Source organism: Odocoileus virginianus, chromosome 13 (genome assembly GCF_023699985.2).
Source record: "Odocoileus virginianus isolate 20LAN1187 ecotype Illinois chromosome 13, Ovbor_1.2, whole genome shotgun sequence".
Classification (NCBI taxonomy): domain Eukaryota; kingdom Metazoa; phylum Chordata; class Mammalia; order Artiodactyla; family Cervidae; genus Odocoileus; species Odocoileus virginianus.
In genome coordinates, this window is record NC_069686.1 from 15088127 (window position 1) to 15110321 (window position 22195).

Here is a 22195-nt window from a genome sequence, read left to right on the forward strand (position 1 = left end):
GTGTCAGGCCTTAGTTGCAGCACATGAGATCTTCCTTGTATCATGTGTGAACTTTTGTTATGGCCTGCAGACTTTCTAGTGGCGCACAGGCTACAGAGAATGCAGGCGTCAGTAGCTCTGTGGCAGCATGTGGGATCTTAGTTCCCCAATCAGGGACTGAACCTGCATCCCCTACATTACAAGGCAGATTCTCAAGCACTGAACCACCAGGGGAGTCTCCTCAACATGAGTTTTTAGTGGGGCACAATTCAGTCTATAGCACTTACTATGTGCCAGCATTTTTAAAGAAATTTATCCATGTTAAATAATTTAATCCTCACAATCCTATGAGAAAGATTCTCTATCCATATTTTACAGGAAAGGAAATGGATGCTCAGAGAAGTTAAGTAACCTGCTCAAGGTCACATAACTGTCCATAATCTCTTTGAAACATCATGTATATGAAGAGATGTAAACACTGCTGATACTTCCTTTGACCCTTATGTTGATAGAATATGTCCTCTTGGTTTTATCAAGTTCCCTGAGGACTCTAAACAGCTAATGAGCTCTGACACTCTTGATTAGAAGAGCTGTGTTGGAAATATTTATTATACTTATACCCTCTTTCTTTACAGCAAACCAAAAGCTCAGCTCAAAAGTACAGTCTCATATTTGTCATACCATTAGGTCAGTTCTATTTCATTTAGATATTTAAACAGTATTTTTTAAAACCTTAAACTTTTTATCAAGTACTCAGAACTTTTTCTGTTCTCAGAGTTTAAGTGAGGAAACCAGGCATATTTATAAATAATTATAATACAGTATAATGTGTTACATATTGATACATGCAAACAATGCAATAATAATTATTATTATAAATATCAAATGTACTAAGAAATGAAGATATGGAAGCACTGCTAACACTCCCCCTAATTCTTATAGAACAAATCCTCTTGTTATGCCAAATTCCCTGAGGGCTCTAAACAACTAATGAGCTCTGATACCCATGATTGGGTTACCTAGACCTTGTACTTTCCCCAGTAAGTCTTTTTACTAATAATTACATTGACAACCAAAACATATGGTAAACTTATCACATGCCTGGAATTGTGCTAAGTACTTCCAATATATTATATTCTCACTAAATTCTTAGGAGTTCGGAAGTGTTATCAGTCCCATTTTTGAAGAAACATCTGTGACTTTACATAGATTAAGTAGTCTATTCAAGGACACATTGTGAAGTGAGTTTAAGTCAAAGGCAGGAGTTGAATTAAGGCTTAAGTCAAGGCAATCTGACTCTTGAGTGCCTACTCTTAAGCCTCACAACATCCTTGGGTATGCCCCATGCCAAGGAGTGATCATACACAATTCTGATCAGCGCATTTTGGCTATGTCAGTACTCCATCAACTTCCTGAAGCAGTAACAGGGAAGAGGTGGGTGGTTATCTCACACACCCAGGTCTAAATTTAGTTGTTTTGTCATTTTGGCTTGATGGAATGGAAATTGCAAAAATGGAAATTTTTGCAATAAAAATTGTCTTGTGCATACTATCTCTGATAACACTTGTGCTTGTTGTGAAACCCCTTTTGTATGCTTTATATTTCAGATTACAGAAAAATAATTCCTTAGAAACACGAATTCATTCCTCCAAAGAGTAATGAGAAGGCCTTGGCTTTTGCCTGAAAGAGCTCGGAGCCATTCTTTCCATGCACTGCAGACTTTCCCATCAGAAACTACGTCTATCAAATGTTCAGAAATGAATGATAAATGGTGATAGTTATTATGCAAAAAGAAATCTCAGTGGCAATGACTATCATATTTAGAACATTTCCGACTTCATTGTTGTATCTTGTCTAGCATACCAGGACTGATTCTCTATATCCTCTAAGAGAAATCTTTAAAGTTAGTTTAGAGGAGAACATCTTGTTTGGGCCGTAAGAAAGGGATTTCTAGGGCAGAATCTGTATCAGGTTATGTTGTTCTGAGAATATGCTGTGTCTCACACATACACATACACACACACACACAGAGAAATCCTTAGCTTATAATAGGCAGATACCTCTGAATGGGTTAAAAATAAACACAAGCCCTTAGGAAAAAAAGGCAGAAACAGTAATGACAGTTTTGAAGTATGCAGTACCTGTTGTGACAGGAATAACAAATTAATTGGGACTATAACGGATTCTTTGTAAGGGTGAAGTAAACACACTTGACTGTATATTTTTCACCATCAGTTAAGTCTCAATTGGTTCTAAAAATAAACAGAAGACATTGAACAGTTTTAATGGATTCTGACACCTAGGTATTATGCTGTCACTCCAGTATAAATGAATCATAACTTTGGACTGCACCTAGGAATTACTACACATTTGGAGAAAATTTATGGTGCACCAAGCTTTGAATCATGATGTGGTATCAAAACTAAAGTCAAAGGAGGAAAAAAGCTGGGCATAAATTATTATCCTCAATCCCATACGTATCTTCTGATGCAACAGGTAAAAGTTTGAGGATTTAGAAATACTGCCAATAATTATCATGGGTGCCGAAGCAAATTTATCCTCTGAAAGCAGTTTGTACTAAAAAAAAAAAAAAAGAAAAGAAAAACTTCCAGCAGAAGGTCAGTCTTGTACACATGGCAGGGATATTTAATTTCTCCTTTGTGTGTGTCTCTCTGTCCAGTTAGACTATCCTTCCTTGAGGGCATGAGCATTTCTGCAATCTCAGGTACCTCTCAGGGGCCACACATTTCCATTTCCCGTGAAAGGACTGGTCTTTGGCCCAATTCATTCACTGAGTAGATTACTTTAGTGAGCATAATCAGTCAAGCTCATTGTTTCTAGTGACATAGACAAAATTCTGTACTTCTTGATTTTTCAGTGAATAGTTGGCGTGGTCTAAACATTGAAGTCTGTGACTAATCATAGAAGGAAGACAGTCAAAAGATATGCCACTTTGAAAAGAGAAAATTGTGAATGGTTAACTAGACATTCTGAGATTTCAAATGTATCACCAGAAAATTGTTAAATGTTCATGTGTTTATTTGGTTGAAATATCAGGTTTTATAGAGAACAGTGACTATAGGTATCAGATTCAGACACCTGGAGAAAATTTTTATGAAATGCTTCTACTGCAAAACAGATATAATAATACTGTACATTTGTATGGCATTTGGCATTTTTCAAAGCATTTTCATCAATAATACTTTATTCTGTCTTCTATAAAGCAGTAGGACTGGCATATTATGCCATTTTACGTAGAAATGGAGACAGAAAGGTTAACTCAATCAGTGAGAAAGCAGATGTTAGAATGCTGGTCTTTGCTTGTTGGACCAGTAGACTTTCTAGAAGTTTTTTGTTTCTTTTTTTTAACTTGGGATAACTAGAATAAAATCTAATATTTGCATAATGCTGTACAGTTGGGCAGACAGGGCAGGTAGGCTTATTCTCATTTTATAGAGAAGAAAACTAAGGATCTGAGAAGTAAAGTGAATTGTCCATGGCTTCTTGGCTAGTAAGCAGGAAGAGAAACCTCTGCTTTTCCTAAAAGCCTTTTTCAAATGCATTGGCTCCTGATATGTGGCACGTTAAGTAGGGGTGCTCTCCTTTCTCCTAATCAGCTTACTACTACTCATGGGTTTCAAACAACCGTGTTAGTTAACTTACTTGGTTGGTTTATTTTCTTTAAGAGACTTATCCTGCAACAGCTGAGCCCTACATCCTGGAATATGGGTTGAAGGCTAACTAGAGATAACCTTTTTCAGTCGGCTTATAAATTAATCCTCTCTGATGTTTGAAGAAAAAATGCAAACAAGATCCTTATCTTTTAATGATAAATCTTTTAACTACCTAATGTGTACCAAGCTATAGGAGACTCGGAGTAGATGTCTTTAAGTAAAGGCTCATGTGTGTTTGAGATGAGTAGGAGACAAATAGCATGTGTGGAGGGCAGGGAAGGGTGAGCTTAGAGGAAATTGTGAGGAAATGGGGAGGAGGGTGGGGTGGGTGGTGCTCTCAGGAGTAGAAACAGCTAGAAAGAGGAATGGAAACCCACCCTAGGGCACCAGGGAAGGCCCTGGGAACTTCTCCCAGTACCCTGGCCTCGCACACAGGTTGATCTTAGCACACCATTTCTGTTTGTTGGCGCATCTCTTCCAGACTACCACTGTGATAGACGCATCCTGAAATGGCATCTACCCGTTTGCGATGTTCACTCAAACTTCTAGGCTTAATCCATCCCTTGTGGCTACTTGTGCAGTTTCAGTTTCGATGCAAGCCTCTCTGCATTGACCTTGTACAGTTATAAATGTTTTAACATCCATAAAAAAAAATAAAACGTGTGCTCCCATAAAGAGCAGCAAACAGAAAACACAGTAAGCAGTAAGAAGATTTGAGGCAGCGCAACACTAGTCTCCATAAGGCCGACGTTACTGCGTTGCTTCCACCGCATCTCTGAAGTTTAATGGCTGTGAATATGGCTATCACCGACTTTTTAGAGGGCATTATATTAGTGTGACCGTCGGTAAGTACCGAACTCACATTTTTATTTCCACTGTGAAGGAGATCATTTCCTATGCTCCTTTAGAAAGGGAAACGGGGCTTTGCAGCTTTTTTAACCTCCTGGAAAATGAACTGCAGTTGCGGTATTCAGAGTCCACCCGCTTCTGAGGCTTTTGGAGCTTTACTTTTGTTAGGAAAATATGCTGTTTATGCTCAAACGCAAGTTTCCTGGTGTTTTTGTTTTTAAGATTAAAAAACACTGGAGAGGGGAAACAAAGCTTTTAAAGCTTCATAAAAGGTGGTGAGTTGACTCCTTTCTGTTTCTCAGGGTTATAAACACGGTTCCAGAAAAGAGCTCAGAGCTGAGAGACCAAGCAGATATTTAAAGGGGTAGCACCTTAACTTGTCAATTTCGAGAATACCAAATGATCCTGGAGGTTTTTTATTCCTTTAATCAGCTGTAATTTTCAGCTCTGATGCTATCTGACAGGCTTCATCTCAACCCCCCTGCAACATTGCTCCTCTGGCTTCTTCACTGGGAGATACAAATAAGGGGGAGGGGATATGAGAAATGAACTGACAGCATAAATTGGATGGGATCTCACCAACCGATTGTGCTGCTGCGGGTGAAGGAGAAGGGTTGAAAGAACGCCCACTTCTTGAAGGAGGGTCAGGTGCCAGGACTTCTACATTTTTTCTTTTTCTTTCTTACCTTCCTTCTTCTCTGCTCTCTTCTCCTTCCTTCTCTCTCTCCAGTTTTTAAACCCACTTCTTTCCTTCTTACCCTTCTTTGGATAATAAGCACACACATTTTGGATACAGGAGAAAATATAGGGGCATACACATATATGCTTATATATGCACACATACACATATGTACATGCATATATGATCACATACACATAGACAAGCGCATACACATGTACACTCACAGGGGCGTTGATACCTTGTGCATTAAACAATAAAAGTAATAATAATAGTAGTAGTAGCTACTATTTGTTAAGGGCTATGTACCAGCCACTGTGATCTTTGCTTTACAAAGTATTTTCTCAGTCCTCAGATCGTCTCTATGAGGCTCATTTCACAGATAAGGAAGCTGACATAAACCTTGGTTGAGACGAAAAAGAAACCAGTTCCAGAGGTCCAAGGCCTTCAGAACAAAGATGTCCCTGCTTTAAATTATCCCTACTCTCAGGTTTTTCTGTGAGAGGTGATCCCTCCTAAACACTGACTTCCAACAGTCAGAGTTTGTGAGGGGTCTTACAGGGGCTGGAGGTCCTGATGGGGTCGTGCCTCAGGTGCAAGGACCAGAGCTGTTCACACTCGGGTCCAAAGGTACTTCTTCATCACTGCACCTTCATCCAGGTGGGGAACTGGGGGGAGGGTATGAAAAGTGTGGCCTTGGTCTTAGAGTCTGGGGGCCTGAGGCCTGCATGCCTTCCTATCAGGGATGCCGGCATGGGGGAGGAGAGGTGATTCTGGGCATTCTTTCTGAATTTGCACCGTAGGAAGAATCCTCCCAGTGTTTTCAGCACCACCTGTCAGAGAGTAGGAAGGCCTGTTTCCCTCAAGTTGAGATTCTAGTGCCAGTTTCCATATATGTGATGCAAGACAACCTTTTCTCCCTGCCTTTCTGCTTATACATGGCTTCAGGCTTTTCCTGGGTAAGCTATCCTAGCCTTAAATACATCAGTACAATTAATCCTTGAACAATGTGGGAGTTAGGGGTTCCAGCACCGCCACCGCTCACCCACCTCCCCACTACCCTGGGAAAAATCGTGAACACCTTTATAGTCTGCCCAACTCTGAGACTCAGCATCTGTGGATCCCGTAATACTGTGGTCTGTATTTATTGAAAAAAAAATCCACATATAAGTGACCCTCTCAGTTCTGACCTAGGTCGTTCAAAGGTCAACTCTACACATGCCCTTAAGCACATCAAAGTCATTTTTAGGAATTCTACTATGTTTGACTAATTTCTTTTAGAATTTTTTTGCTGTATTTCTACCTTAGCTTCCTTGCAGTAAAATGAAAATATAAATCACTTCCTGTTTGGAAAAGAGGAAGGTGTTAAGATGAAATTAATTTTAGTAATATATGGTTTTATGTATATATAGAGAGTATATTCCTATTTTATGTGATTTTGTCATTGTCTAGTTACAATCCACAATCTATTTCATAAGTAGATCCATGGGTACCACAGGTAGACTAGAATGGTAATGTGAAAATTACATCTTTCTCACTTGTCTTCAGTGACGCTTTCTCTCCAATCTTCATTCCTTTGCTCCTCCATCTCCCCACCACAAAACAAAACAAAAACAAACAACTGCCCCCCCAAAACCCAAACAATTGATTAGAGTTCCTCTTAGATCTTTTCTAGGTTAAGTTCATACTTTAATAGCTTGAGTACAAAGGCTACTCAGTTTGAAGATGCATGCATTTGCATTATGTCACATATCCTGCACATATCTATATTCATATATATATTCATATATCTATATTCATATATATTCATATATCTATATTCATATATATATATGAAAAAATCTCACAGTGTTGTGCAGTTTGCTACTCTTCATCCAGGAGTAATTTGTCCTTCTTACTGAGGAATCCGCCTCCTCAATTACAGTTCAAGGTCATTACTGACTCATTAATTCAATCAAATCTAATATAACAGTTGTCACTAGAGACTCAGATTATTTTGCTCTTTGCTTAATTATGTTTTTAGTTTTAAATAATACCGCATCTTCTAGCTACCAAACAATGTCAAAGCTCCTGAAGATGTAAAGTAATTAGGTGGCTTTTTAGGGTTTTAAACTTATAAAACACCTATGAAATCATGTATAGGTGAGACCATCACACATGATGAAAAGATTTATGCTCTAGTGTTATGGTAATTAACTACGTCCCCAAATAGCTTGTCAGACTTGTAACCCTTAGTCAGGACTAGGATCCTTGAAATAACTGCCGTGTTTATGGTTCTAATTTGGTTTGCAATTGATTCTCCTAAAAACCATAAGCCAGAAAAGTGCTTATTTAACGGACCACAATATAGCCTTCATGGAGACTATTTTAAAATTACTCTGGTGTCCTGCGAACTTTGAGTTCTCTTGTTTTCATAAATTATGAGAGGGAAATGTCACCAGTGCTCAGCGTGGTGGTGCCCAGCTCTGCTGACAGCTGTATGATGCACACTCAGTGCAACTGGATAGGGGCTGAGAGTTTCATCAATAAATATGACTCTGATCGCTTCGTGTCAACGGTCAAGGGGATGGCGTTTAGTATCTAAGAAACACACGCTACTACCAGCCACACGTGGACTTGGGAGTTGAAATCCACAGTGTGGAGCCCATCTCCCTCTTGACAGAAATTTCACTTTTTACCTTTTCGCACAATTCTGGATGATAATCTGTTTTTAATGCAGTCATATTTCTCACACTTTACTACCACATGAGGCTTCTCATGTGCTGTATATAGCATGTGGAAATAAGAGCTGGGAGGAATATTGTGATTTACAATAGGAGTATTTCACCTCCCAGCCAGATTTCGCATGGGCACGACCACTGCTCCTCTGAATCCCTAAAGACAAGTAGATCAATGTTTTAAAATATAAGAAAAGCAAACCCCAGAAGGCCAGAGAAACTAATTCTATGTATAGGAAGAATTGTGTGAAATAAATCTCAAGGGCATGTTTTTTTAGAAATCAATATTAAAATGTTTTGTGTGAATTAATTTAAAAATAAACTGCAGCTCTCCTTAGTAAACTGCCCTACTTTATCAATTTTTTCATTTACCTTTTTATCCTTTATCCACAAATATCTCTACCATGAAAGATATTTTAAACGGATGTTAGATCCAAGTATTGTACATAGCTGGCCTTTAAATTCACTAGTTTAATTTATTTTAAAGATATATTTGTAGACATTTTGCTTGTCTCATAATTTGATAGTATAGAATAATATGTAAGATGGAACGATAAAAGATATTTTTGATTAAATGGTGTTTTTTAAAAAATTAAGATGCTATGATAGATATGGAAATCTACATACACATAGTAACTTTGGGTATTTTATCTTTAGCTTGCTCTTCTTGTTAGGAAGCGATTCTTTTTTGACAGTTCTTTGTCCATAAATGCTCTTCTTGGAAAAATTTTAAAGTTAACATGAAATACCTAGGTTTAAAATGTCATACAAAAAATTAAATTTATATCTCTGTGCCACTAAATTTTTGCTTCAAGATTTTCCAGTGTTGACTTATAACATTTTAAAAATATCCACAATCACCTTGACAGAATTTTCAGACTCTGAAATATGGTATATTAATTTGACCGTGAATGTTTCCTTAAACCACAAAACACAGAAAGGCAGGAAATCTCGAAAATCCTTGCGTCTGGGAAAACTCAGGGTGGTAAGTAGGTTAACATGTTACTGAAACTATAGGGAGATACAGTTTTTGACATATGAATGTTAAGAACAAGGTCTTGTGGACATTTAAGCTGTGTTTTTTACCCCTTTGAATCTATTTTTACACTGACCATAATTGAAATGATGTTAATACGTAACCAGAAGAATTCTCAGCAAAAATGTTGAAAGGAGCCAACTTATGTGTAAAAAAGTCAAGAAGGACCGGCTAATTTTTTTAAAGCCCTGTGTTCCCAGTATTAATTCTGAATCTCTGAAAAAATCATTTTGCACTTACAATGACTTTATCTTTTTGTAAAGAAAATAGTTTTTTCCTCATGTATTGACCAACCAGTAATGAGAAAATAAGAAATTTAACATCAGTTCCTATTCTTTCCCCTAAAAGCCTGGGAAAGAATTGGCTCCAATTAATGCCAGGATCACTTTATTTGTGTAAAATTTATAACATGGTTAATAAAATGTTAGCTATGAATAAAAAATGTAACTATAGTGAAATACAAATGTAGGTATTGCTAGTGTGTAATACTGTATACTCTTGTTGATTTATTTAGTGGGAAAAAATATCTGTGATGCTCTCAGCAAATTCAATTATATCAAAAGTGTTCTTTAGGAGGTTTGGGAAACTGGAGATCTCAGACTTTAATGCCTACACACAAACCGACTTTAAAAAGCAAAGATTTGAAACAGATAAAGCAACATTTTGCCTAAAGTTCATTCATCAAAGAGCTGCATATTTTGAAAAGGGTAAAAGTACTACTAAACCCATCAGGGATAAGTAAAGGCTATATACTATAGATTATTTTAATCCCCCAGCTAGATATAAAAGGGATAATTACATATTTGTGGTTGAAGCCATGTGGTGGAAAAATCAATACAACTTTTTTGTATGACACTTCATTAGTGTGAAAAATTTTAAAAGCTGAGAAGAACTGCCTTGCAATTAAATGCCTCTGCTACTGCAGCTCCAGTAATGGGTTTGTATTATTATCTAGTTTATTTGAAATAGTGGTTGCACTATAGAAGTAATTGGAAAACATTGATTATGCACTTGTATCTGGAAAGCCTGGCAAATCATTACAGGGCCCGGCAACAGTTAGTTAGCCTTACTAATGAAGCACTAATTGCTCTAAGTAGGTTAACATGTTAGTGAAACTATAGGGAGATAATAGTTCAGAAAATTCCGAGGTATTTTGCCAAACATGCTTTTTTATTTAATATTCCAGAGATAGAAGTCGTATGGGTTTTTCCCCTTTTGTTTTGTTTATGGTGTTCTCTTGAAAAAAAAAAAAAAAAGAGTAACCTAAATGAAGTTCCCACATTCATTTGGTTGAAATGACTTTGTTTCCTTTCATGTTATCTTCCTTTTAACCACTTTTAGTAAATGGAACTAAGCTACTACCAGCGTGGCTGCCTTTAGCAGCTTTTTGGATCCTGCAGTTCAGAAACTTCTGACATATCTATCTTGGTTCAAGGGTTTCATGACGAAGTCCATGCAAAGTCTTCCTGCTGTTGAGTCATTATCCCATTGTCCCACCTGCATAAAACTATCAGATATATATATATATATATGTATATATATATATATATATATATGCATTTTACTTGAAATTGATTTAATTAATGGAACTTAATAGGGCTTTATTAGCAGAAGTAGCACATTCCCCCACTACTACTCTTGGGATATTTAGAAGGAAAAAATAATCTGTATTGGAAAAATTCACCAGGAGATAAGCACGAGAGTGTTTGTAGCAGCATTATCTCTAATAATAGCAAATGAACAAATAAAAGTACTTGAAACCACTCAGTATCCATTGACAAGAGAATGGATAAATAATTGTGTTATAGTCACACAATGGAGTATTACTCAGTAGGGGAATATAAATGATATTCAGGCACATACCTTATGAATGAATCCTTGAGATAATATGTTGAGTGAGAAAAGAAAGTTTTAAAAGACTGCAAATGATATGATAACATTTTCTAACACCCCCAGTAAGCAAAGCTAAACAATTGTAGTGATATGTGGGAGACCTGGGTTCGATCCCTGGGTTGGGAAGATCCCCTGGAGAAGGGAAGGGCTACCCACTTCAGTATTCTGGCCTGGAGAATTCCATGGACTGTATAGCCCATGGGGTCGCAAAGAGTCGGACATGACTGAGTGACTTTCACTTTCATAACTACATAGCAAAATTATACTCTTAAAAACCTATGAAATGGTATAAATACCAGGTTCGGGATAGAGGTTACCTCAGGAGGTGAGGTAGGGATGTACAAGAGTGTCCAGGGCATGGATAGTGGTATAGGTTTTGAATTGGGTGGTTATTTTAATAGTATGAATTTAGTTCAAATTTATGTTACAGATATTATTTTATACATTACAACAAAACTTTTTAAATGGATGACTGTCTTACAGCCCTGTAAAAATTACAGCATCTTGCCAAGTCAAATAAGCAAGTCTAACCCCCTGTGTCTTTCTAAGAAAATTAGAGAGAAAAATGTTGCCATTTTAAAAGTGTGGGCTTTTTTTTTTTTTGCTAATTATTGATAATATAAATGTAAGAAACTAAAGGTGAAAAAATGTTTTTCTTTTAAAAAAGGAATCTATGTAGAAGTTTTAACAAATATGATAATTCACTTTGGTTTGTTTATAATCTATTCATAAGTGTTTCTGTTTCCAGGTTTCTGTACTCCTCTCTACAATGAGTAGTCCATCAAGGTTTACATCCGAGTAGCAGAGTTATCTTTGGGGGCAGTTAAGGAAACAACAGTGATATAAGGGTTGGAAAAGGCAAATTTTTATCATTCATACCAAGGACTTCCTTATGTAGCAACATTTACCAACGTAAAAGGCAACAAAGAGTATAGTCCCTGTAAGAGGTCAACAGAGTTTGGAGGTCAGTGAGGGAGCAATGAATCAATTTTGTGTTTTGTGTTCCCTGTTTGGCTTTTTTTTCCTTCTTGTACCTAATGCAAATCTTGGCATCTACTAAGTTGTTAACACATACTTTTAAGTCAAACTTTTTGTGGAACCAATTTCTACAAAGATTGCTACCCTGAAATATGTAATTATATTTGAATGTCAAAAGTGATCTAGGTAGGTTAGTTACCATGTTAGTGAAACTATAGGGAGATAATAGTGTAGAGAATTCTGAGGTATTTTGCCAAACATGCTTTTTCATTTAATACTCCAGAGATAGAAGACAGTGACTCACAGAAGAAAAGTTCAGCTACCTAAATTCTTGAAATAAGTGAGAAAAACTCTCCTCTGAAACAAATTAGAGACTAGCTATGCTCTTAAATTTTTCTTTGTACTTTAAGCATGTAGTTGAATGGTATGATTTTGAGAAATACAGCTCATGAGGGGAAAATGCCCACAACCATCTTACAGGATCCAAGGCTCAATATATTTCCCTCACCTGTTACAAACATGCCAAAGAAGTCTTATCCTTTAGAGATACCTCCTGAAATGCTTGCAAATGTGACAAATGAAATGATACCTAGGGTTTGCTTCCAAACACTTCAAGGAGGGGAGTAGGAGGGAGTTGAGATGAAACCAGACTGGCCTGAGCATGAGATGATATTTGTTGAAGCAGGATAAGAACATGGGGGTTATTATATTGCTTCATCTCTTTTTGTATATTCAAATTTTTTTCTACAATAAAAAATTTAAAATACTTGGGGACAGATTTATTGAACTTCTTACGTGCAACTATTTTGTTAAATAGTACCTAGCCAACTACTAATGCTCCCTCTTTGGGTTAGAAAAACAACATCAGATTCTCATTCTGGCTACTGATTCCTCTGAAAAGACTCATTTGTTTATTTTTTAAAGTGACATTGGGTGGTAACAAACAGGTGCCATTAGTGATGCAAGTTGAAATCTTGCATCTTAGCCTTCAATAGAGGTTTGTTTTTCCCTGGATGTTGATTTTCCCCCCCTCTTAGAGTTATTGGAAGGATCTGGCTGGGGTGGGCAGTTATAGAGAGGGAATTATTGTTTAAATGTGACCCTGTTTCTAGTCTTAAGTCAGACAAGAGCCATTCTGGTTACATTCAACATTGCAGAGAAAAGTAACAGTGCTCTTAGAGAGCCGCTTTCTACAAAGCAGCTCATTATTATAAATGGGGCATGTTTAGACTGCTAAGGCAAATCATAAAAGTACAGCCTCGACTGCAAGCTCCTTTGGCAGCAAACACTGTCCTCAGGCCAGATATACTTCTGGGCAGCCCCTGCACCACTAGTCTGCGTGAAAAGCTCACCCGATGATTCTGAAATGCAGAGAGTGGAGTTATGGAAGTATAAATGTGCATGGTGAACATTATCTGCGAGGTCTTTTATGTTAAAGAAATCATGACACCTGCCAATCTTTCAAATTCCAAAGGGTAACGCATGAGGCCTAGTAGGCTGTCATTGAACATGACAGGCTTAATGCCAAGTTTATAACAGAAAAAGGGCAATCTTATTGTGGTTTATTCAGTTTTATGTTGCTGGGTTGGTAGGAAGCCTCTTTCTCTCTCTCTCTTTTTAAAAATCTAATTTATAACATTTGAAATACCAAACAGATTCTTTACATATCTCCTGAGCCCCTGCTCCTCTTCACTACCCCCAGTTTCTTCTTTAGGGAGCAACCCTAAATCCTTCCAATTTAGCATCTTTGTGAGGCCAGACAATGGTGTCGGTTGAGCATTTCCTTCCGTTGTTATAGAGCTGTTTCTAACTGCAAACATCTCCGTTTAATTACTGCTCTGACTGTTGCTGTATTTTCACCCAACCTGCCCCTCGCTTGAGCCCATTGGGCTGAAGAAAGAATTACTCCCCGCGCTGGTCCTTAGCCCTGCTTGTTCGGATCTGTAATTGGCCCTGTGTTTTTGACTTTTTGCTAATAAGCAGCTTACTTTCTCTCCCCCTAGACTCAACCCACCACTTTTGTTTCATGAATTTTACAAAGGATTTTAATAGATGCTTTAGGCTATGCAAAATGTTATATGAAGGGAAGCATTAATGCAACAGCCTTGACACAAAGGACGTGTGAATGGCTGCTTATCATTACAGTCAGGTCTCAAAATTTTCATTAGGAGTTCTGGAGGACAAAAGAAGAAAAAAGTGCAGCTATATGAAGGAATATTAACCTATACTGTGTAACCAACTATAATTGCTTAGCATTTTACATTAACTCTCTTCAGACATGGCCTCTCATTATTTTTACACATACATAATAACTGCTTATTACAGTGGTATAGTCCATGTCGATACATTGTGGATAAGGTTGTGTCAGCACTTCTAATATAAGACCCACTTTCATGGGTTTAAAACAGCTGTAAAATTTACCTCCAGACCAAAGATTGGTAATCAACTTTCCACCTGGAGAGGGAATTTTGTTTAAAGTTTGGGGCAAAAAAAGAACCTGAAACACGTTTATTAAGAGAAAAAGTTGTTTGTTTTAAATTATGGACATAAACAAAATAAATGAACATGCCTAAGACATTTTTTAAATTTCTAAATATGGAGACTTAGACACATTCTGAATTGTGCTTTTGATAAGTGTAAATGAATTAATTTTAAATAGCACCAGAATTAAACACCGTATCCATTAGTAAATAGACTTTATTAAAAATGTTTTATCCCCAGTAGATTGCACTTTATATTGTAGTGCTCAGAACTTTATACATATTTTCAAGATATATAATCCATAGATTTCATTGGAAAATGAGTAAAAATATTTATCAATTTCAAGTGTTAGAGCCTGTGAACAGTCATTCACTTTATGACAATGTGCAGGTTTTTAGAGCTATTCTGAAACTCTATTTTCTGGAAGTCTCCGAACAAACTGTTTTGACTAAGAGAAGGAGAGTAGGAATTCAGCAAAACACTGTCTTGCTTTGCCCTAAAATTGGGGACTGTAAATAGTAAGTGGTAGATTTGTCACATGAAAAAATTAGTCCACTTATAAGGGTTTGGGCTTCTGACAGAAGTAATCTAAAGAATTATCTTGCTGATTTTCATTTACTGTGCAAAGTACTCCAGTTTTCTCAAGTTTTCCAGGTTTTTTACAAGATTAAAAAGTATTTTGAGATTATTCTGAAATAATAATAATTATCAGAGATGTATCAGCATCCTTCCCCCACTTTCTTTTTAAAAGAACTTTTTATTGCTTTAGAGTATAGCCAGTGAACAATGCTGTGATAGTTTCAGGCGGACAACAAAGAGATCGGCCATACAAAAGTTAGATACATTTGTTTCTAAAGGAAATGAAAGCTACAAAAATAGCATATCATTTTTTAATGTTATGAGAGAAACTCTCCTTATGTGTGGGCGAGAACGTATATGGAAAATTTCCCTTATGTTGAAAAAAGGCTTGGAAAAAATATTTTTGAAAATAATTCCAGCTCTAGTGGCTCTATAGAAGAATTAGAAATCTGTCCTTAAATACATTATGTTTATGAACAGATCGAAACTATCAAACACCAATGGGATGAGATAGAGATGTGTTCTTAATTCCATTAAGCTTTTAGTTTTCATTTGCTCCTTTGATCCTTTTAGCTCAAATGAGAAGGTCAATCTTAGCATATTTTTCAGACTTGGCCAGTTCTCTGATATAGCCCAAGAACTGCTTTAAAAAAGAGAGAGAGAGAGAGAGAGAGAATGAGATGTTCATTTTAAAGTACAATCCCACTTAGAATAATATTGAATTCTATAAAGCACATATTCTACTACTATGTCTTGAAGTGACAGCTTACAGAAGGTGGGAACATGGACTGAAATTGGCTCTCTGCACAGAGACGTTAATGTTGCATGATTTTAATAGAGCTAGGAAGTAGCAGCTCTGTCCCTACACCGCTGGAGTGAGGGTTCCTGGCTGGTATTTGTGCGATAGCTGTTCTGTGTTGGAAAAGCTGCAACTTGTTAGTACAGTTCCAGTAAACAGAGTGCTGGCCTCACATAGCTAATTAGCTGTGGCCCCGGCTTGCCTGTGCTGTGTGGTGACAGTCTAATCAGAGATGATTGTCATCAGATATCACAGATGTCTCTGTCTTGCTGCTCAGCCCAGGCAGGCGCCGGCGCAGTTTGGGGAAGGAAGCACTGGATGCCGTTCAAAGACACCGGGTCTCTGGGTGCCTCAGCTGCCGTTTCCAGGCAGCTCGTCACTCCTGCCTGCTGCGAGGAAGAAAGCAGGGTTAGGCAAGGGGAGTATCATACCTGTCGGGTTTTCCGGGAGGCAGTGATGCAATCAGTTTGAAAGGAGAGGTTTCAGAACAAAAATATGTAACTGAAGCTGTTCAGGACTTTTTTGAGGCACCTGGGACCCTTGAAGATGACAAATGCTAATTCTTTCAGTTCATTACACATTTTTAAACTGAGTATCTAAGAGGGTTAAAGGAGCAAGTTTGAAGATTTACAAGCCACAGTGAAGGATGTGGTAAGAAAAATAAAGCACTATGCAAAGAGGTGTGACTTTAACCCTAGAGCAGGAATCTGATAACCTCGTAATCTTCCACCTCTCATTCTTGGCTAGTCCTTCTCACTCTACCCCCATAAGCTTATAACAGCCTCTTCTGTTCTCTGACCTCTCTGCCTCGCATCCTCTTGCCCCCCAGAAGTAATGGAACTTCCTCTCACCGATTTGCTGGTAATCTTCACCCTGAAAGACCCTCAGCATCCCAAACTTCTCTCAGAAATAAACATTGTCACACCTCCAGCCATCATCTGTAAATCCCCTCCTCAGCGTCTCCCAGCTTTTCCAGCACTCTCTCTGTTTCCCCAACTCCCTGGGCTCAGCCCAGGCCCTTCTTCCTTGTGAAGTCCCTAACTGGAGTCTCAAGAACTCGCACCCTTAATCTTTATCTTGTGTCCTCCACAGCTCCCATTCCTAGGCAGTTTTATCTTAACGTATGGCTTCAACCACCGAACCCACTTTAAAGATGCCCCAGACTTTGTCACATGTTTATCAGACACTTTCACTGGATGTCCTGTGGGCGTCTCATGTTTAACTTGCTCCAAACTATAAACTCACCTCTTCTGTACCCAGCCTCTTCCTACCCTAGGTTCTCCCTCTAAACGAGGTCCTTTGTGTTTGCCATCTCAGTGGCGGCTCCACTCTTCACCTGGGTCGGAGCTCTGAAACTACTGTGGACCGCTGCTTCTCTTAGGCCCCCAAGCCCCCTCAGGAAACCCGACTGTGTTCTCCTCCTTCAACTCTCAGGAGCTACTCCCTCCACCCCATTCTCCCTGTCTGTGGTCTTTGTTGTCTCCCTGCTGGGATAATTTTTGGCACAAATGCACCCTTCACCTGCATTCGGGGCAGTCTTTCTAGATGGAAAATCTGATCCTGTCTTTCCCTTGCTTAAAGCCTACAATGAATCCCTAAATTTTGAGGGAAGCCTGATGGATGCCAGCCCCACTTTCTGGACCTGCCCGCTCTCTCCACACAGCACCATGGGCTGCGGTTCCCCACTGCCGCCCTGCTATGGTCACAAGTCTGGGTATAAGTCTTCACGTGTGTGTAAAATGTAGTTCTGACTCACCTTGAGGGTCTCCTCTCCTAGGAAGCCTTTTCTGACATTTCTAGCAGAAGAAAATGCTACATCCTAACTGCTCCCAGCGTCACATTTTCAGATTTCTGTTATAACTCTAATTACATCTCTATGAATGTTAACATATCTGTCTACTCCACTTGACCAGGAATCCCTGGAGAGCAAGTGATGTTCGTCTTTGCAGCTCTTCATTTGGTCTAGTACCTGGCATAGAGCAGACATTAAATATTTATTAAATGAATGAATCAATCAATAAATGCAAGATGAATGAAAGCACAGATAGGAATGTATTGCATAGGGATAGCTAGGAAGAAGACTAATATCTTAAAGGTTTCTTCAACTTTACGCAAAGTGTTAGGTAACTCAGAACCTATGTCAGAATGAGACTCCAAATAGCAGTAATAATGATGATAATAATAGCAACCATTATTAGGCACTCACTTTGTGCTGCTAGGTTCTAGACCAGATTTACATGAACTATCTTATTTAAGCCATTTTGTATTATAAGTATAGTTTTCTTTCACAGATGAGGAGACAGAAGCTCAAGGTGACATAGGTAGTGAGTGATAGAGTCACAACATGAACTTGGAATCCCTGCCTACATCAAAGTCTGTAATAGAAAACACTGGGTTTACAGTGCCTGCATTGTCCATGGGTATGGTCTTGAGAGGTTTACACTTTGGGATTTAGGCTGTGAAAAAGCATGAAAAGGAGGTATGAAGAACTCTCTTAATACTTTATGGTTAAAATAAGATGGAAGTTTTTACCAAAAGGTGGCCAAACTATTAACCTCAGCTAATTATGGTGCCAAGCTATGCTGGGGGTTCTATTTCTCCATCAGTTAGTGATCTTTCTCAGTCCTGGGACCACAGATGAACCCCTTACCTATGACAGTCACCTTGCAAACTGCAAACCTTCATTCATGAGTAGGGCTCGGGAAGGAATTGGGTTTTAAAAAGCGTTTAAATTGCTGACGTAGAGTAGAATCCTTGCCCAGTAAGTTCAGCAGAAATGTGGCCAGGTTTGCAAATGAAACATTTTCACAACCCACTTATTATTTGTTAGATGTGATGTTTTTCACCAAATTAGCTGAATAATTGAACCCATGGTTATTGTGGCGCTGAGCAGACAACCTCACAGCACACGGAATAAAGAATGTATGTGAGAGTAAAGCGAGAATGTGGGAGAGTTGGTTGAATTTAAAACTTCTGGATGCTTGTAAATAAAATTGAAAGGCTGTTTTCCAACATTTAATTGGGTGAAATATAAGAGTCTTTTTATTAAAAAAAAATTTTTTTGGAACGGTGAGGAAGTACTGGAAAAAATATGTCTTTGGCTTTGGCACTGAAAACATAAAGTTCTTGTACCTTCTCTCCCATCTCCTGCCTTTTCTAATATGTTTACCACATTTTTCAGTCTCTGACTTGAACTTTATTGTGTTAAGTTTCTGAATTATAAGAAATACAAAATTTCCTAGCAACTGAAGTAGATACTGACTCATTTTGATTTGAACCATTTTGCAAGGCTCACTGAAAAACAACAATGCTCTTAAAAAGCCACAACACTTTTAAAAGTAATGTAAGGACCAGGGAGGACACTGAAGGCTCCTGATTTGAGTGTGAGTTCATAAGTTTAATCAATATGCAATCTGTTATTTTTACTCGGGAGCATTTTTTTCCAACCCTGTGATTATATGCAAAAAAAAAAAAAAATCAAATATGTGTGACTAGGGAAATAAGAATAAACTAATAGCACAAACAAACTAGTGCAGATTTCAATCCTTTATATAGCCATATAGAGTAATACTCATTATAATTTGTACTTGTGGTATTTTGCAGTTTGGAAAGTACTTTGTGTGTGTGTGTGTGTGTGTGTGTGTGTGTGTGTGCGCGCGCATATGTAGTCACAGTAAAACAGTATCACACCTATGAGATTGGCAGATAGGTATCATTGTCTCTGATTTAAAGAAAAGATAACAGTTTGAACACAATAAAGTAACTTTCCTGTAATCCAAGTAGGTTTTCTAAAGGCCTTATCTCCCTCATAACCAGATAGCAGCTAACAGTGCATGTACGTGTGTTTTCTAAAAGCTGTGCTCTGAATGCAAACTCAAGTTCACTTCTGTAGCAGGTTAGAATAGTAAGCAAATTTCAGATTGTGCAAAACTTGCATTTCTGGTCCCAAAGCCTGGTTTAATAAAAGCAAATCAACCTTGATTATTGCCTAAGTAAATGAAAGTGTTAATTAAGCTCAGCTCCCTGGTCGGAAATAAAAGCCTGTGAAACTCAAACATACCTGAGGAATGTGAGCAGACAGCCCTGAAGTTGTGACAAGGGTGTAGGCACATTTGTTTCTGTTTGCCTGGTGTCCAGCTTGGGAACTGTAAGACAGTAAACCCTTAACAAATGCGGAAGGGAATAAAGAAGGGAAAAAAGATAAGGGAGAAAGATAATGAGTGAATGAGAAATAGAAAGGGAGAAACAGAAGGAAGAGACAAACTTCATTCATTAATTGGCTGTATTGAAGGTGAATATTAACAAAGGCATGGTGTGGAGAGTTGCCAATTTGTTCTTCCTGCCCTGACTGTTAGCTGACTGCCTTTCATTAGGTATGAATATATATCCACAAATATTCATAGATAAGTCAACTGTTTGTATACACCTACACCCCCCCCTGAAACACACACACACATACACACACACTCAAAATAATCTTCCTATCTAACACAAAAGGCCAGAGTAAAGAGATCATCAAAGAGGATGTTAAAAATGTTGTAGATAAGGAAGAGGTAAGAAAATATTTCAGGTGAGAGTTATATATCCTTAAATAATTAGGATGCTGAAATTAAAACACACACACAGTTTTCATAAACTTGTAAAGTGTAGAAAGGTAACTCTTTTTGCTGAAATGGAGTTAAAAATATTCACTGAGATATAAAAGCTGCCCAAAGTAGGGTGCTTTCTACAAATCACAACAGGGAAGAAAAGAGCCCAACTTCTGAGGATGCCAGCCAAATTATGATCTGTTTTCAACAGAGGGATCCACCTTAAGAAAGGTTCAGAGAGCTCAATAGAAACCAAATACTGTAAGAGGAAGTTGGAAGTGTGGGTGTCAGGCTGTCAGTAATCTGACAGCTATGGTAACTACCCTCTAATCCAGCCAGCTCCAGCCACGCTCTCGGCTGACACCACCAGGACTGACTGACAGCTGAGGAGCAGGCACTTTTTACAGGCTCAAGTGACATCCAGTCTATTAAGGCTGACAAGCACAAAGCAGAGATTTGCCCTGAATGGTTTGGTACTGAAGCCTAGTAAAGGGGTTATTTGAAAGGTCTTAGAGAAAGTGTCAGACTCCAGCTCAGATGATAACAATATTGTGATGATGGTACTGGACAATGAAGTGCTATGATTACCCATACAGGCTGGGAAGACTGTAGCGCATGGGGAGCGCTGAGGAGAAGCACACACAAGCTGATTCTTCAAGGCCAGCGTGCAACCATTCAGAGAATTTCCTTTGGTGGTGCGTTTGCTTGGGCCTTGGGGAGCTTCCCGAAGTTGCATATTAATTGTGTTGTTTGCACTGGGGGCACTGGGGGTGGAGAGTAAGCAGTGGTGGAGGCCTGGACATAACCAGGCGACACCCTAAAAGGAATGTTTGCCTGCCCTTGGTTCACTCTCCAGTTTATCGAAGAGACATTGGAAATATTTTCTAGAAGAAAATGATAATTTTCAGACTACTGCCCTGCTTATTAACTCTGGCTGAAAAGTAAATTAGTAACTGCAACATTACCATGATATCATCATTGCTGTTCTTGTCTACACTGGTTCCCATAGGTGTCAGGCTTGGTGTCAACACCACTACCCAGAATTTATTCAGCAGGATTTTTTCCCCTCTGGACAGTAAAGTTAACTGTTTTTCCTGAGTACCTCGTCAGAGTTGTCTCTGAAATTAAAAAAAAAAAAAAAAAGGGAAAGGATCATAATCCTGTTTTATTGATAGGAATATGATTCCTGTCATCACTATGCACTCTCACCTGGGTGAGGCATGTTTTTATGTTTATAATTTGTTTGTAAGCCCTTTATTCCACATGTATTGTGTCATTATCATAGAAAAGGTACTGAGATAGGTCCTGGGGATAGCACAGCACTCTCACCGGGGTGAAGCATGTTTTTATGTTTATAATTTGTTTGTAAGCCCTTTATTCCACATGTATTGTGTCATTATCATAGAAAAGGTACTGAGATAGGTCCTGGGGATAGCACAGTAGTAAGGGAGTGTGGTTCTTGTCCACATAGTGCTTAAAATCCAGGTCTGGTAGCTAATGTTCAGCTTATTGTACCACTACCAGCATTCTAGATGTTAATACTTGACATACTTCTATAATGATCCCTGGGTTGGGAAGATCCCCTGGAGACCCGCATAGAAACCCACTCCAGTATTCTTGTCTGGAGAATCCCATGGACAGAGGAGCCTGATGGGCTACAGTCCATGGGGTCACAAAGAGTTGGACACAACTAAAGCAACCTAGCACATACATACTGATGAATAGCTCCTGCTCTGAGCCCCCCAAAGTGGATCCCTATCTGCTTCCTCATTGATTTCCCTGATCCCTACCTCATGAGTCCTTCAAATTCACCATGATCCAGCAAAAAAAACAGTAAATAAATACCTGTAATATCAGGGTCCCTGGGATCCTGGCCCAGCATTCTATGCAGTATCATTTCTGATTTTTCGTCTAGATTTTCATGTCTACCAGTTGGGAAAGA